The following is a 9,777-nucleotide window of genomic DNA, read 5'->3' on the forward strand; positions in this document are numbered from 1 at the left end:
TTTCTACTTAAAGTCAACATTGACTATGCATGGTAGAATTTCCCTTTACCAATCTTATTGACTTTCATCATATCAATTTAGATTAAGTTTTTAAGAAGATACTAAAAGACTGTTATTAAATTAAATAAAATAAGATATTCAAGTGCCGTTATTATATTTTCATCAGCATTAAGTTAGATAAAATTAATTAATAATGGAACAGAAACAGATATAGTTACAAGTACATCGAAGCATGACAGGTTTTGCTTATGAAAATATATTCTAGTATATACATATTGTAGTTTTAAGTATAGACATGCAAATTCTAGTTCCAATTGCAATCAAGAACATATTTCTTTTACACACATTACTATTATATATTTATATAGAGATAGTTTAACATTAATTTTAAATATTCCAAATGCATTTTTAAAAACATAGTTCCAACATGTTTTCGCTTTTATGCTGTATATTTTTATACATTTATTTTAGATATTTATTATAGATTTTTGAAGAAAAGAATTTCTAGTTCATCTACGATGTTAAACAATAAACATAGTTAATAATTGAACATTAAAGTGAAGAAGAATAAATTGTGAAAAACTGTACACACTGTATAAACTATCGAATCCCGCAGTGAACAGATATATTGCGACATTTGACTATAGTCAACTGTCGCAGCGTAACAGTTAAGCTGGAGATGATGCATTGGTCTAATACAATCAATTCGATTAAAATAGTAGAGAATAGCACCGAAATAGTACAAACTAATAAAATCATTAACAAAAACTAAGTATAAATTACTCTTCCAAATCTTTGCAGTTATTACTTCACTTTTCATTGGTACAATAATATCAAGGAAAAATCATATAACATTTAAAAAAAAACATTAAATAATTTTGTTGAAAATCGTGTATATCCTAATTATAAAAGTTTTAAATAAATAAAATTATTTTTTTATTATTTACAATTATATTCTATTTCAATTCTTTTATAATTTTACTTAGAAGCTGCATTGAAACTTCCGTAAAAAAATCCCGAAATAAAATATTGATAAGAAATCAATATAAATACACTGCGACCGTCTCGCTAAATACGTTTCACTGAGTGTTTATGTCGAATTAATGGTCTATAGTTGTCCCATAAGTTCGAGACGTTAATTCCTCAACTTGTCGGAGCGTAAATTTATGTCTCAATCATTTCACTCCCTCTTATCAATTGCCCGCCGATGGAATTACTTCGCACTCCTCGAGCTCTCCTTCTTCGACTGTTCACCCCTATTTTGACCTATCTTCCATCTCTGTTTCACTCGTTTTCCACCGCAGTCAACTGAGACGAAGCTACCTCGTTCCATTACCCGGATATTAGCCATCGGGGTTCCACGAAAACCTTACAACTGATATAATTTGTCCTAATGTAATTGCTAATTAACCCCCGAGAATTTGCTTACTAATCATGTTATTCATATAATATTCCAATCTCTAAAATTGAAACGATTTCAATAAAAACTATTCAATTTCCGAAGCTCTTTTGAAACCCAGACTTTCTCCTGCATTAGAGTAGAAACGCCATTAATCTTTGTGAACGTAAACGATTTCTTGCATTTTATGAGTTTCCACTCTGCATAAATGCATAATGATCAGCAGTATATGGATTATACAAACGGCGCTTCAATTAAAACGGACAGAGATGAGTTTTTAAATAAAAGCAACTTATATTTACGATGTCTTTGCGCTTATAACATTTTTTTCGAATAAAAAGACGGTATTTTGAATACGGTGAAATACGAGCAGGAATTTGTTTTGTTTTTATACGTTGCCAACCTGGACACCCTTTGTGTACCGGAATTATATCGGACACATTTGTTTAAACAGCATTTGCTGAAGTCTTTAGAACCGCAGTTTTCGAATGTGCACACACGTATTTAATGTCGAATATCGCGAGCCCGCTCATGATTTATATACAAAATTCACGAGCGTGGATTCATTACCATTAACTGCACACGGAGACAGAATCGTAATTAATAATTCGAAATTGTGGCCATTCCACCCCCTGGATATTGGTAATACATAGCAGTTCGGTACTCTTATGCTTTATGGTAACTTTCGACTGTACAACTGTTTCGTTATGAAATTTATTGGGCCCCAATACTTTGCTTGCACGTGAACAATGAGTTATAAATGCGGCCAGGCCTAAAATTTAAGTATCAACGAACATGTATGAATAAATATTGAATTAATAAATATTACTCGTCGTCCAATGAATATTTCTTTCTCATTGTAAAAATGCTTTGTAAAGAAGATTCAGGAAGATTTATTGTTTATACGATTGATTTATGGACATATTAAAATATAACAGATTCTACTGAATCATGCAAAATGTTCTGTCGTGTGCATTTATTATTTATTATTTATATTTGCCTACTGTTTTAGGTATTAATTGGTATTAAATGTCTATGAATTTACCATCTCCAAATTGTGTGTACACAGTGTGCTCCGCGCGATTAAAATTTCTGTAATAATCATTCAATTAACGAATTCAAATTATTACTAAACACTAACATATGAAACAATTATCTATTAATTTTGTTGTTTGCCACAGTATAAGTTCTTCGTTGTAGCATAATGATTATTTTCCCATGAAAGTGGTTAAAAGTCCAAAAATAAAAACGAAATGTTAGTTACAATAAAATTTTCTCATAAAATGTTTTTCATGAATTTCATAGAAATCTTGTACTCTATTTTATATTTTTAAAAAATTATTCCTATTAAAATATATTCCAATTTATATATACTCAGTAAATTTTTATCAATTTTTGCACGAATTTTTTTGCCAACGTTCAAATTTCGTACAAATATACTGATTCTCGTCTGATCAGCGAAGTTCAAGTGGCGACAAGCGCTGTTTGAGTACTTGGATGGGAGACCGCCCGGAAACACCGCGTGATGTTGGCTTCCTAATTTTTTTAAAAATTAAGTTTTGCTTTAAAAAGCATAATTCAATAATTCAAAAGTTCCGTATACTGAATTTCCACAAAGTGTAAACAAAATGTGTTTTATACTTCAAGAATCAATTATTCTATTCATGGCAAAAACGACTATCAATGAAAATATTCGTTCTAATTTATTCAATAATAAGCTTTTTACGTTATCTTACTTGACAACCAATCAATACCTAACTTTCGAAATTAATTCAATACAATATGAATCCATATTATCCATCCTTCTATATTTTCACCTTACTTTTATATAAAAAATTACCGTCCAACCATGCTGTTACATTATTGTACCATTATTACACTTTACAACAAATTATTCTCTTCCACGTATACAAACAAAATTTAGCCACAGTTAGTTTTAGTTCACAAACATTCGAACAAAGTGATGTTTGAAGACGCACATCCCCCATTTCAAACCGCGCGATCATGATAGCAGCGCTTTAAACACCTGCTAATCGAACTTTCGTAAAACCTTTCAAGGAGATTAGACCATTCAGGCCCTTCGGCGGCCGGCGATATTCGTAAAAGTGCGACGGAGAATCGCCGCGGTGTAAAGTTTAGAATCATGCCGATTTTCAGAGTTCGCCATTCGCCGAAGAAGCGGGTCCGGGGCGTGGAAGGGTGTTCTGAAAAGAAATTCCAGAGAAGATTAGGAAGACCATTTCAAGACGAACGGAATCATTGTGCTTCTTGGGGCTTTCGAGGATATCCGAGGGAAAGGGATTCCACGGCGGGGTACGAAGACGAAGGTACTGGATTGCAGCCCGGCACGCGTCGCTTAGCGTGGATTCTGGGTACGGACAAACGGAGAAGGCAGGGACAAAATCGGATGGCAAACGAACCGTTTAGGATTCCAAGCGGTACACTTCGACCCTTACCATCTTGCGGGCTTCCGGTACGGAAACGGTTTTGTTGCACCTGCTCGATTTATAAGCCTTTCAATTTCACGCGGTAATACGTGTTATTAACACTAAGTTTACGGAGCGCGTGAAATTAACATAAGGCGCATATTGAATTTCATGAATATTATTTTGTACATGTTTACGTCGATTTCGACTCATGCAATTAGACGTAGATGTATCCCTACTATCTGTTATCAAGCCCCTAATCACCAAAATCTAAATAGATGAATATCTATTTATGAACAATGGAATAAACTGTACAATAAATACTCGTGAACCTAATGTTAAAAGTAATGAGGAATTCAGAGAATGCCTTAGGGAGGCTGATTTTTCTACATTGCTTTTTAACTCCTTGCCTCATGGTTTCTTTCATACTCGCACTCATTAGTTGGGTTTTAAGTTGTCTTATTTTCTAATTGTTGATATTATAAAGGTATTCGATATTAGAAATAACTTTAAAAATAAATAATTTCACTTGGACACTATAAGAAATATCTGAAGAAATCGAGAAAATGTATTGCTATAATCTTTAGAAGGATTACATAGCAACCCTAATAAATGCTCGGTAATTCTAGTGTTAAAGGATTGCCGAAATATAACTGTAAAAGTGAGATTTTTCATAAGAAAATAATACAAGCAATGGAAGAAGTTGGACCAGTATCGATGTAGCGATGACGATGGAGCTTAATCCTTTGTCCTGTGATTTCGTTCAAAACAGTAGTTGATAAAACTACTTAGTAGTTCTGAAAAATAATAATTTGGACCAGTATAAATAAAACATTCTATAAGTTAATTCAGAAAAATAATATTTGAATCTTTTAGTATCAAAGTTGTTTCTTTCATTATCTCTTTTAAGTATGAAAAATTTAGAAATAGAATATAAAAATATAACTAATCTTACTCTTAAACATACATTCCGTAGACTTTACCTCGATGAAAATATGAAACAGAAGTGGGTAATTTATATACAGTGATATCTATTAAAAAATGTTCACAAAAGTTCGTAAAATAAATCTACAATTTACTTGTAAATTATTGTTGAATATTAAACACTCTATTTGAATATTTCTTACCCATCTCTACCTACAAAAAATTGCCCTCCGTAATGAGAGACGCTTGGTTGTCGATTCACGGGTTCTGCATATTATACTTGCTTTGTTGTTTCAGTTTCCTGCACCTGAAATTGATCATATTGTGGTTTATTATTGTAGAATAAAAATTGCCTACATAAACATATTAATATGAACAACACTTTCTACTTCAATTTATATCAAAATTATCAATATATATTTTTATACTTAATAGTTTAGACGAGAGATTTAGAAATAATTCTTCTTTATGTATGACTATAATAATTTTTTTGTTAAATTACTAATCCAGCTGGAAAATTTACTTAAAAATTTTATGAGAAATACGATTTATAATAATCGAGATAAAATCAAACCTCTCATCTTTTACAGTTTTCCAATATGCTTAAAACGTGTTGATGAATTTTGTTATGCAATTAAAAAGAATTTCCTAAAGTATTGAGGTTCGTATAACACGCGTATCTCCAGTTTTACTTACGATCTCGGATGTGGTATATTATAATAAAATTTATTTCTATTTTTTCAGTGTTTGATGTGTCGTTTAAATTTATATCACGCGAAAGTAATACGAAATTCAACGGTATCCAAAATATTAAATTCAGATTCACGTGTAATACTAAGCCGACAGCAACGTGCCTTGAAAAAAATACCACGAATGGTAATCCCAATTCCCGAACGTAAGTTAATAAAATCAAAGCGACGCAATTTCGTATAAATAACGTGACAGAAATTCTAAAGTTGACTGCCAAATTTCGCATTCAGCGTGGTTGAAAAGGATAAAACAACTCGTGGGCCATCCATGCGATCAACCTACAGTATCAGCAAACAAAGCGGGTAGTGGAATCATTTCCAAAGACAAACAAGTTGGAAATGTAAAACATCGACATTCTAGTCTATATTATAACTACTGATTATTTAAACTAATCTATATGTAACTTCTTATAAAAAGGTAACTTTCATATACGAAGTTTTTTTTACTATATACATGAGAAAGACGAGCAATTTCAAATATAATTTTGACATTTTGTTAATATCCATTTAGTTATTAATTAATAAAGATGGACTAAAATTTTGCAGACGAGTTTGCAGAAAATTGTTACCTTGTAACAATAATGATGTATGAAAATTATATTACCTGTAAGTTACATACAAATTAAGAGGCGGACGCTTGTAATATTAAAGTGAAACATTCTCTAATCTATGTAAAAATTTCATTTCTATACAGATAATCAAAAATTCTTTATCCGTATCAGGAATACATTTCTATCCGGATAATAAAAAATTCTTTATTCATATCACAAATACACTTCAATCGCAGGTAATTCGCTAAAATCGTAATGCAATCATACAATCTTAATCAACATAATTATGTCGTATAACAATAAACAATCAAACCCCTTATCTACCGGTAAGATTTAAACCGACTTGCAGCATTATTTATCATTAACTAGCGTGATCCGAATCCTTCGCATCAAAAATGGATCACATGATAAGTTCAATCGCGTAACCTTGCAACGATACCATTAAATCTCAGTCAGCAGGTGCGACGCGCAACGTTCGACGCCGACGAAAAGTTCATCGACAACGATGCTCGGTCCCCGTGGTGCGCCGTCCAGAAGGACCTTAATTAATTTTCGTATCCAGCCGCTAATACCTCACGAACCGAGGAACGAAGCGGTCTACGCTTGAGGCTTCGCCGAGCTTTTTAAACTTCAGAGCTTTCGTCGCGAGGAAAGCTGAAGTGGTGTGAGGCGCGCGGGATACCCGGCTCGAAAGAGATCCGAGAAAGAGAAAGAAAAAAACCCAGAGAAACGGATAGAGAAAGTTCAAGAGTGACGAAGACGGTTCGTTATGATCCAGAGGTTGGTTAGAAGAGAGAAAGGGGTGTGGGTGGAACCGGAGGAAAGCGAAGAAAGTGAGAATAAGGGAGGCATGGAGGGGAGAAAGAGGGAGAAGGGGCAGGGAAAAATGTAAAAAAGCCGAAGAATGGAATAAGGTTGAACGAAGAGGTCGGGAAAAGGGAGAAAGTTGGAGAAAGAGGGGTAGGGAGTAGGGACCGAGAGCAGGGGAGACAGTCGACGTCGTCGGACGGTGATTTAAGACTCGGCGGCGCGCGCTTAGTTCTCTAAACATTTTAGCCGACCTTATTTCGCCTGCATTATTTCAACGTTAAGACAAGGCGGAGCTCGACGACGGAGTAGTGCACAAGGGCCGGGCTCTAGGAGGGGCAGCCTCGGAGCTTAAGAAGAAAGCTGCCGACTCGGTTAAGTGGGCTGATACATAAATATGCGATTAATCAAGTTAACTACCTCGTCGTGGATGCCTTTTTCCTCCCTTTTCTTCCCTCTTTCCTACGGGCCTTTTCTTTCCCCTTTTTTCTATGCTTCCACGGTTTTGTTCGCGGACTCGCTTTCCGCGCCGCTTTTCACCGGAACTAGCTGGCCACCGGCGCTGCCTCTGTCACGCCGGATGGGTAAATAGAGGCATTCGCCTAAACGATCCACCATCGCCGCGGATTATGAGAACGCCGAGGTGCACCAGGCCTCTCATACACGAACAAATGAGTCGTGAAACGAACCGGTCGATGATCCGGTGTCCCCGCGTTTCCTTGGATGACGTATAAGCACTGTAACACATGGCTTGTGTAATTGGAATCGGAGTTTCAAGGCGCGTTACTTACAATTGTTTGGATGGGATTTTTTTGTTTTTGGCAGAGTGTGGAATTGAGATGTGGCGGGATTCGAGTGTGTGAATGTTTGAACAAATTTGACTGTTGAATGGATGGACAGGTCATTAGATACTTGTATTCGTTCTAGGTATATATTTGAAAATTTTAAGTGTGAATTGTGTTCGTTGGTAGATGAAAAAGGAAATTAAGGATATATATGGTTACCTTCTAAGTGTACATTAATTGAGAGTTATGAACATATTGAAACTCCGTTTTAACTTTTCTTAAGATATTGGTGTAAACGAATCTTCTTGACTTGATAAGTTGAATAAAAATATAATAAGGGTAATCCTTGTAATTTATAACCTGAATTTATTCTTCTATTTTTCTTATTATAAGATTGTACATTAGAATGATGTTGGAAAAGTAGACAGTAAGTAGAATTCGTCGAAAAATATAACATAGTATTTTAAATAATATATTTTAATACACAAACTATATATATATATATATATATATATATACATACATATACTCACTATATATATATATATATATATATATATATATATATATATATATATATAGTAAATAAAACGATCACACGTTTTCTCCCTTTCCTTGCAAATTTGACCTTGATTGACCTTGAGTCCTAGGTCGTTGAATTCGTCTTAAAACGCATTATTTAATAGTGGATAAAAAAACCTATCATTCCTTTTAGAAAAAGAAAGTTGACCTTCACCTCGCCTTGGAGTGCCCACCAGGAAAAATAAAAGTTCCACCACATGATGTCCCCCTCGGTATTGAACAACTCTCGTTTGAAACATTTTTGCGTATAATCAGTATTTTCGGAGATATTCGACTGTAACGCTTTATAATTTCCACCCTGTTAATGTTATGATTATACTCTGTAGTGAAAAGTTGTATGAAAAACGCTGCATTATTTTCAGTTAAGACAGTTTATAATTTAATAGTTAATACACGAGCGTATATACCAAGCTCCATGAAACTACAACAGGTTCTTAAAAATATTTCTACAAAGATGCTTCGTGCTTGATTCAGCAACAGCTGTTGAAAGATCAAAGATACGAAACTTCTAAACTTCAGACCAAAGGAAATTTCTGTCTAAACTTTGTTTGCAGTTTTCGAAATTAAAATCTCACCGGCAAATTTTGAAAGGTAACATAATTAAAGTGGGTTTAGAATGGTTATTATATTCACTTAAAAGTAGAAGTTATACTAAAGAATAACTTGCTTTAAAGAATACAGCTAATTATCACTTTGAAAATAAAAATTGCGTTAATTATTATGAAATTCACTCTACAGAATCTTAACAAATTGAACAAACTATATTTCCTAACTATTACGTTACTTATTATAAACTTAATTCTACAAAATCTTAACAAATTGAAAAATAAATAGTTGATATGCATCATACAATTATCTAAATAGGACTCACGTGAAGTACATAGTTCGAGTGTATAGATTAAATACCTTCCGTATCGTTACACCAAAATCTTTATTTCATAGGTTTTGTTACAGATAATTGAAATACAACGTATCTTGATAACTGTACGTGCCAAATATTCGATACAAATATACGTAATACACGAGCAGCGAAACTTATGAGATGAAGTCCCACTATTATCGAAGAAGGAAAATATTATTCTACAAACGTTTAACGAAGCACATGTAATAAAATGAAAAGCAAATAGTTCACACAACGCTAGTGCCTAGAAATCTTATTACTCTATTTATAAGTCATAAAATAATATTATTTTCTTGAAGTCACAAATTCTAGTCAAACTTACTCTTGTATCATAAACAATAAAAGAAACTATAAAATATATTTAATAATATTATATTAGAATTAGTATAAACAGCATTTCATCCTTCATAATCTTTTAGAAGAAAATGTTCTGTTCAACGAAGATATTTCATTTGCTTTAACCTGTAAGTATGGGCGTATGATCTCATAGACCTCTATATAAAATATCGTGAATTTCGAAACCGATGAAATTTTCGTTATATAGTTGATACTATTGCTATGTCGGGATATTTAAATAAGTAAAAGTAAATAAATACAATGAATTTGTTTATTAATCACTATAAACGAGAACATTTAACATCAATCATTAACTT

This window comes from Nomia melanderi, chromosome 2 (genome assembly GCF_051020985.1).
Source record: "Nomia melanderi isolate GNS246 chromosome 2, iyNomMela1, whole genome shotgun sequence".
In the NCBI taxonomy this organism is placed as follows: domain Eukaryota; kingdom Metazoa; phylum Arthropoda; class Insecta; order Hymenoptera; family Halictidae; genus Nomia; species Nomia melanderi.